This window comes from Gopherus flavomarginatus, chromosome 6 (assembly GCF_025201925.1).
Source record: "Gopherus flavomarginatus isolate rGopFla2 chromosome 6, rGopFla2.mat.asm, whole genome shotgun sequence".
Taxonomy (NCBI): Eukaryota; Metazoa; Chordata; order Testudines; family Testudinidae; genus Gopherus; species Gopherus flavomarginatus.
Window position 1 is genome coordinate 56,125,017 of NC_066622.1, and position 7,417 is coordinate 56,132,433.

The window sequence follows — 7,417 nt, forward strand, 5'->3', positions numbered from 1 at the left end:
GTGGTTCGGGCCCAAGGGGTTGGGCCCCTGAGCTGGTTGTTTGGTCCCCCAGGGGTTGGGCCCCTGGAGCTGGTGTTGGGGCCCCCAGGGGTTGGGCCCCTGGAGCTATGGTTCGGGCCCCCAGGGGTTGGGCCCCTGGAGCTGGTGTTGGGGCCCCCAGGGCTTGGGCCCCTGGAGCTATGGTTCGGGCCCCCAGGGGTTGGACCCCTGGAGCTGGTGTTGGGGCCCCAGGCGTTGGGCCCCTGGAGCTATGGTTCGGGCCCCCAGGGGTTGGGCCCCTGGAGCTGGTGTTGGGCCCCCAGGGGTTGGGCCCCTGAGCTGGTGTTGGGGCCCCCAGGGTTTGGGCCCCTGGAGCTATTGTTCGGGCCCCCAGGGGTTGGGCCCCTGGAGCTGTGGTTGGGGCCCCCAGGTTTGGGCCCCTGGAGCTGGTGTTGGGGCCCCCCAGGGTTGGCCCCTGGAGCTGGTGTTGGGCCCCCAGGGTTGGGCCCCTTGAGCTGGTGTTGGGGCCCCCAGGGTTGGGCCCCTGGAGCTGGTTGGGGCTCAGAGGTTGGGCCCCTGGAGCTGATGTTGGGCCCCAGGGGTTGGGCCCCTGGAGCTATGGTTCCGGCCCCTAGGGGTTGGGCCCCTGGAGCTGGTGTTGGAGCCAACAGGGGTTGGGCCCCTTGAGCTATGGTTCGGGCCCCCAGGGGTTGGGCCCCTGGAGCTGGTGTTTGGGCCCCCAGGGGTTTGGCCCTGGATGGTGTTGGGGCCCCCGGTTTGGGCCCCTGGAGCTATGGTTCGGGCCCCCAGGGGTTGGGCCCCTGGAGCTGGTGTTGGGGCCCCCAGGGGTTGGGCCCCTGGAGCTGGTGTTGGGGCCCCCAGGGGTTGGGCCCTGGAGCTATGGTTTCGGGACCCCAGGGGTTGGGCCCCTGGAGCTGTGGTAGGGCCCCCAGGTTGGGCCCCTGAGCTGGTGTTGGGGCCCCCAGGGGTTGGGCCCCTGGAGTTGGTGTTGGGGCCCCCAGGGGTTGGGCCCCTGGAGCTATGGTTCGGGCCAACAGGGGTTGGGCCCCTGGAGCTGGTGTTTGCGCCCCCAGGGGTTTTGCCCCGGGAGCTATGGTTTGGGAAACCCAGGGTTGGGCCCCTGGAGCTGGTTGTTGGGGCCCCCAGGGGTTGGGCCCCTGGTGCTCGTGTTGGGGCACCGAGCGGTTGGGCCCCTGGAGAGCTATAGTTTGGGCCGCCAGGGTTTGGTCCCCTGGAGCTATGGTTCGGAGCCCCAGGTGTTGGACCCCTGGAGCTGGTGTTGGGGCCCAGGGGTTGGGCCCCTGGAGCTATGGTTCGGGCACCTCAGGGTTGGACCCCTGAGCTATGGTTCGGGCCCTCAGGGGTTGGGCCCTGGAGCTGGTGTTGGGGCCCCCAGGGGTTGGGCCACTGGAGCTATGGTTCGGGCCCCCAGGGTTGGGCCCCTGGAGCTATGGTTCGGGCCGCCCAGGGATTGGGCCCCTGGAGCTGGTGTTGGCGCCCCCAGGGGTTGGGCCCCCGGAGCTATGTTCGGGCCCCCAGGGTTGGGCCCCTGGAGCTGATGTTGGGCCCCCAGGGGTTGGGCCCCTGGAGCTATGTGTTCGGGCCCCCAGGGGTTGGCCCCGGACCTGATGTTGGGGCCCCCAGGGTTGTGCCCCTGGAGCTATGGTTCGGGCCCCCAAGGTTTTTGCGAGTGGAGCTGGTGTTGGGGCCCCCCAGGGGTTGGGCCACTGGAGCTGGTGTTGGGCCCCCAGGGGTTTGGCCCCTGGAGCTATGTTTGGGCCCCAGGGGTTGGCCCCTGGAGCTGGTGTTGGGCCCCCAGGGGTTGGCCCCTGGAACTATGGTTCGGGCCCCCAGGGGTTGGGCCCCTGGAGCTTGTTTTGGGGCCCCAGGGGTTGGGCCCCTGGAGCTGGTGTTGGGGGCCCCAGGGTTGGGCCCCTGGAGCTATGGTTCGGGCCCCCAGGGGTTGGCCCCTGGAGCTGGTGTTTTTGGCCCCCAGGGGTTGGCCCCGGAGCTGGTGTTGGGGCCCCCAGGGGTTGGCCCCTGGAGCTATGGTTCGGGCCCCCAGGTTTGGGCCCTGGAGCTATGGTTTCGGGGCCCCAGGGGTTGGGCCCTGGAGCTGGTGTTTGGCCCCCAGGGTGGGCCCCTGGAGCTGGTGTTTGGGCCCCCAGGGTTGGCCCCTGGAGCTATGGTTCGGGCCCCCAGGGGTTGGGCCCCTGGAGCTGGTGTTGAGGCACCCAGGGTTTGGGCCCCTGGAGCTATGGTTCGGGCGCCAGGGTTTGGCCCCTGGAGCTATGGTTCGGGCCCCCAGGGTTGGGCCCCTTGACTTGTTCGGGCCCCCAGGGGTTGGGCCCTGGAGAGCTGGTTTCTGTCCCCCAGGGTTGGGCCCCTGGAGCTGGTGGTGGGTCCCAGGGTTGGGCCCCTGGAGCTATGGTTCGGGCCCTCAGGGTTTGGCCGCCTGGAGCTATGTTTCGGGCCCCCAGGGTTTGGGCCCCTGGAGCTGGTGTTCGGGCCCCCAGGGGTTGGGCCCCTGGAGCTATGGTTCGGGCCCCCAGGGGTTGGGCCCCTGGAGCTATGGTTCGGGCCGCCAGGGATTGGGGCCCCTGGAGCTGGTGTTGGCGCCCCCAGGGGTTGGGCCCTTGGAGCTTATGGTTCGGCCCCGGGGTTGGCCCCTGGAGCTGCTGTTGGGGCCCCCAGGGGTTGGCCCCTGGAGCTATGGTTCGGGCCCCAGGGTTTGGGCCCCTGGAGCTGGTGTTGGGCCCCCAGGGGTGGGGCCCCTGGAGCTGGTGTTGGGGCCCCAGGGTTGGGCCCCTGGAGCTATGGTTCGGGCCCCCAGGGGTTGGGCCCCTGGAGCTGGTGTTGGGGCCCCCAGGGGTTGGGCCCCTGGAGCTATGGTTCGGGCCCTCAGCGGTTCGGCACCTGGAGCTGGTTTTGGGGCCCCCAGGGTTTGGGCCCCTGGAGCTGGTGTTGGGGCCCCCAGGGGTTGGGCCCCTGGAGCTATGTTTGGGCCCCTAGGGTTTGGGCCCCTGGAGCTGGTGTTCGGGCCCCCAGGGGTTGGGCCCCTGGAGCTGGTGTTGGGGCCCCCAGGGTTTGGGCCCCTGGAGCTATGGTTCGGGCCCGCAGGGGTTGGGCCCCTGGAGCTGGTGTTGGGCCCCCAGGGGTTGGGCCCCTGGAGCTGGTGTTGGGGCCCCCAGGGGTTGGGCCCCTGGAGCTATGGTTCGGGCCCCCAGGGGTTGGGCCCCTGGAGCTGGTGTTGGGGCCCCCAGGGTTGGGCCCCTGGAGCTGGTGTTAGGGCCCCAGGGGTTGGGCCCCTGGAGCTGGTGTTGGGCCCCCAGGGGTTGGGCCCCTTGAGCTGGTGTTGGAGCCCCCAGGGGTTGGGCCCCTGGAGCTGGTGTTGGGGCCCCCAGGGGTTGGGCCCCTGGAGCTGGTGTTGGGGCCCCAGGGGTTGGGCCCCTGGAGCTATGGTTCGGGCCCCCAGGGGTTGGGCCCCTTGAGCTGGTGTTGGGGCCCCAGGGGTTGGGCCCCTGGAGCTATGGTTCGGGCCCTCAGGGGTTGGGCCCCTGGAGCTGGTGTTGGGGCCCCCAGGGGTTTGGCCCCTGGAGATGGTGTTGGGCCCCCAGGGTTTGGGCCCCTGGAGCTATGGTTCGGGCTCCCAGGGGTTGGGCCCCTGGAGCTGGTGTTGGGCCCCTCAGGGGTTGGGACCCTGGAGCTGGTGTTGGGGCCCCCAGGTATTGGGCCCCTGGAGCTATGGTTTGGGCCCCCAGGGGTTGGGCCCCTGGAGCTGGTGTTGGGGCCCCCAGGGTTGGGCCCTGGAGCTGGTGTTGGGCCCCCAGGGTTTGGGCCCCTGGACCTGGTGTTGGGGCCCCCAGGGGTTGGGCCCCTGGAGCTATGGTTCGGGCCAACAGGGATTGGGCCCCTGGAGCTGGTGTTTGGGGCCCCAGGGGTTGGGCCCCTGGAGCTATGGTTTGGGAACCAGGGTTTGGGCCCCTGGAGCTGGTGTTGGGGCCCCCAGGGGTTGGGCCCCTGGTGCTCGTGTTGGGGCCCCGAGCGGTTGGGCCCCTGGAGGCTATAGTTTGGGCCGCCAGGGTTTGGTCCCCTGGAGCTATGGTTCGGGCCCCCAGGGGTTGGACCCCTGGAGCTGGTGTTGGGGCCCCAGGGGTTGGGCCCCTGGAGCTATGGTTCGGGCACTCAGGGGTTGGACCCCTGGAGCTATGGTTCGGGCCCTCAGGGGTTGGGCCCCTGGAGCTGTGTTTGGGGCCCCCAGGGGTTGGGCCCACTGGAGCTATGGTTCGGTCCCCCAGGGGTTGGGCCCCTGGAGCTATGGTTCGGGCCGCCAGGGATTGGCCCCTGGAGCTTGGTGTTGGGCGCCCCCAGGGGGTTGGGCCCCGGGAGCTATGGTTCGGGCCCCAGGGGTTGGGCCCCTGGACTGATGTTGGGGCCCCAGGGGTTGTGCCCTTGGAGCTATTGTTCGGGACCCAGGGGTTGGGCCCCTGGACCTGATGTTGGGGCCCGCAGCGGTTGTGCCCTGGAGCTATGGTTCGGGCCCCAGGGTTGGGCCCTGGAGCTGGTGTTGGGGCCCCCAGGGGTTGGGCCATTGGAGCTGGTGTTGGGGCCCCTAGGGTTGGGCCCCTGGAGCTATGTTTCGGCCCCCAGGGGTTGGGCCCCTGGAGCTGGTGTTGGGGCCCCCAGGGGTTGGCCCCTGGAGCTATGGTTCGGCCCCCAGGGGTTGGGCCCCTGGAGCTTTTTTTGGGGCCCCCAGGGGTTGGGCCCCTGGAGCTGGTGTTGGGGCCCCCAGGGGTTGGGCCCCTGGAGCTATGGTTCGGGCCCCCAGGGTTTGGGCCCCTGGAGCTGGTGTTTGGGCCCCCAGGGGTTGGGCCCCTGGAGCTGGTGTTGGGGCCCCCAGGGTTTGGGCCCCTGGAGCTATGGTTCGGGCCCCAGGGGTTGGGCCCCTGGAGCTGGTGTTGGGGCCCCCAGGGGTTGGGCCCCTGGAGCTGGTGTTGGGGCCCCCAGGGGTTGGGCCCCTGGAGCTGGTGTTGGGGCCCCGAGGGGTTGGGCCCCTGGAGCTGGTGTTGGGGCCCCCAGGGTTTGGGCCCCTGGAGTTGGTGTTGGGGCCCCCAGGGTTTGGGCCCCTGGAGCTATGGTTCGGGCCCCCAGGGTTGGGCCCCTGGAGCTATGGTTCGGCCCCAGGGGTTGGGCCCCGGAGCTATGGTTGGGCCCCAGGGGTTGGGCCCCTGGAGCTTGTGTTGGGGCCCCCAGGGGTTGGGCCCCTGGAGCTCGTGTTGGGGCCCCCAGGGGTTGGGCCCCTGGAGCTATGGTTCGGGCCCCCAGGGTTTGGCCCCTGGAGCTATGGTTCGGAGCCCCAGGGGTTGGGCCCCTGGAGCTGGTGTTGGGGCCCCAGGGTTGGGCCCCTGGAGCTATGGTTCGGGCCCCCAGGGTTGGGCCCCTGGAGCTGGTGTTGGGCCCCCAGGGGTTGGGCCCCTGGAGCTGATGTTGGGCCCCCAGGGGTTGGGCCCCTGGAGCTATGGTTCGGGCCCCCAGGGGTTGGGCCCTGGAGCTGGTGTTCGGGCCCCCAGGGGTTGGGCCCCTGGAGCTGGTTTTGGGGCCCCCAGGGGTTGGGCCCCTGGAGCTATGGTTCGGGCCCCCAGGGGTTGGGCCCCTGGAGCTATGGTTCGGGCCCTCAGGGGTTGGGCCCCTGGAGCTGGTGTTGGGGCCCCCAGGGGTTGGGCCCCTGGAGCTATGGTTCGGGCCCCCAGGGGTTGGGCCCCTGGAGCTGATGTTGGGCCCCCAGGGGTTGTGCCCCTGGAGCTATGGTTCGGGCCCCCAGGGGTTGGGCCCCTGGAGCTGGTGTTGGGGCCCCCAGGGGTTGGGCCCCTGGAGCTATGGTTCGGGCCCCCAGGGGTTGGGCCCCTGGAGCTGTTTTTGGGGCCCCCAGGGGTTGGGCCCCTGGAGCTGGTGTTGGGGCCCCCAGGGGTTGGGCCCCTGGAGCTATGGTTCGGGCCCCCAGGGGTTGGGCCCCTGGAGCTGGTGTTGGGGCCCCAGGGGTTGGGCCCCTGGAGCTGGTGTTGGGGCCCCCAGGGGTTGGGCCCCTGGAGCTGGTGTTCGGGCCCCAGGGGTTGGGCCCCTGGAGCTATGGTTCGGGCCCCCAGGGGTTGGGCCCCTGGAGCTGGTGTTGGGGCCCCCCGGGGTTGGGCCCTGGAGCTGGTGTTCGGGCCCCCAGGGGTTGGGCCCCTGGAGCTATGGTTCGGGCCCCCAGGGGTTGGGCCCCTGGAGCTGGTGTTGGGGCCCCCAGGGGTTGGGCCCCTGGAGCTGGTGTTTGGGCCCCCAGGGGTTGGGCCCCTGGAGCTGGTGTTGGGGCCCCCAGGGGTTGGGCCCCTGGAGCTTGTGTTGGGCCCCCAGGGTTTGGGCCCCTGGAGCTGGTGTTGGGGCCCCAGGGGTTGGGCCCCTGGAGCTGGTGTTGGGGCCCCAGGGGTTGGGCCCCTGGAGCTATGGTTCGGGCCCCCAGGGGTTTGGCCCCTGGAGCTGGTGTTGGGGCCCCCAGGGGTTGGGCCCCTGGAGCTGGTGTTTGGGCCCCCAGGGGTTGGGCCCCTTGAGCTGGTGTTGGGGCCCCCAGGGGTTGGGCCCCTGGAGCTGGTGTTGGGGCCCCCAGGGGTTGGGCCCCTGGAGCTGGTGTTGGGGCCCCAGGGGTTGGGCCCCTGGAGCTATGTTGGGCCCCCAGGGGTTTGGCCCCTGGAGCTGGTGTTGGGGCCCCAGGGGTTGGGCCCCTGGAGCTATGGTTCGGGCCCCCAGGGTTTGGGCCCCTGGAGCTGGTGTTGGGGCCCCCAGGGGTTGGGCCCCTGGAGCTGGTGTTGGGGCCCCCAGGGGTTGGGCCCCTGGAGCTATGGTTCGGGCCCCCAGGGGTTGGGCCCCTGGAGCTGGTGTTGGGGCCCCAGGGGTTGGGCCCCTGGAGCTGGTGTTGGGGCCCCCAGGGGTTGGGCCCCTGGAGCTGGTGTTGGGGCCCCCAGGGGTTGGGCCCCTGGAGCTGGTGTTGGGGCCCCAGGGGTTGGGCCCCTGGAGCTATGGTTTCGGGCCCCCAGGGGTTGGGCCCCTGGAGCTGGTGTTGGGGCCCCAGGGGTTGGGCCCCTGGAGCTGGTGTTGGGCCCCCAGGGTTTGGGCCCCTGGAGCTATGGTTCGGGCTCCCAGGGGTTGGGCCCCTGGAGCTGGTGTTGGGGCCCCCAGGGGTTGGGCCCCTGGAGCTGGTGTTGGGGCCCCCAGGGGTTGGGCCCCTGGAGCTATGGTTCGGGACCCCAGGGGTTGGGCCCCTGGAGCTGGTGTTGGGGCCCCCAGGGGTTGGGCCCCTGGAGCTGGTGTTGGGGCCCCCAGGGTTTGGGCCCCTGGAGTTGGTGTTGGGGCCCCCAGGGGTTGGGCCCCTGGAGCTATGGTT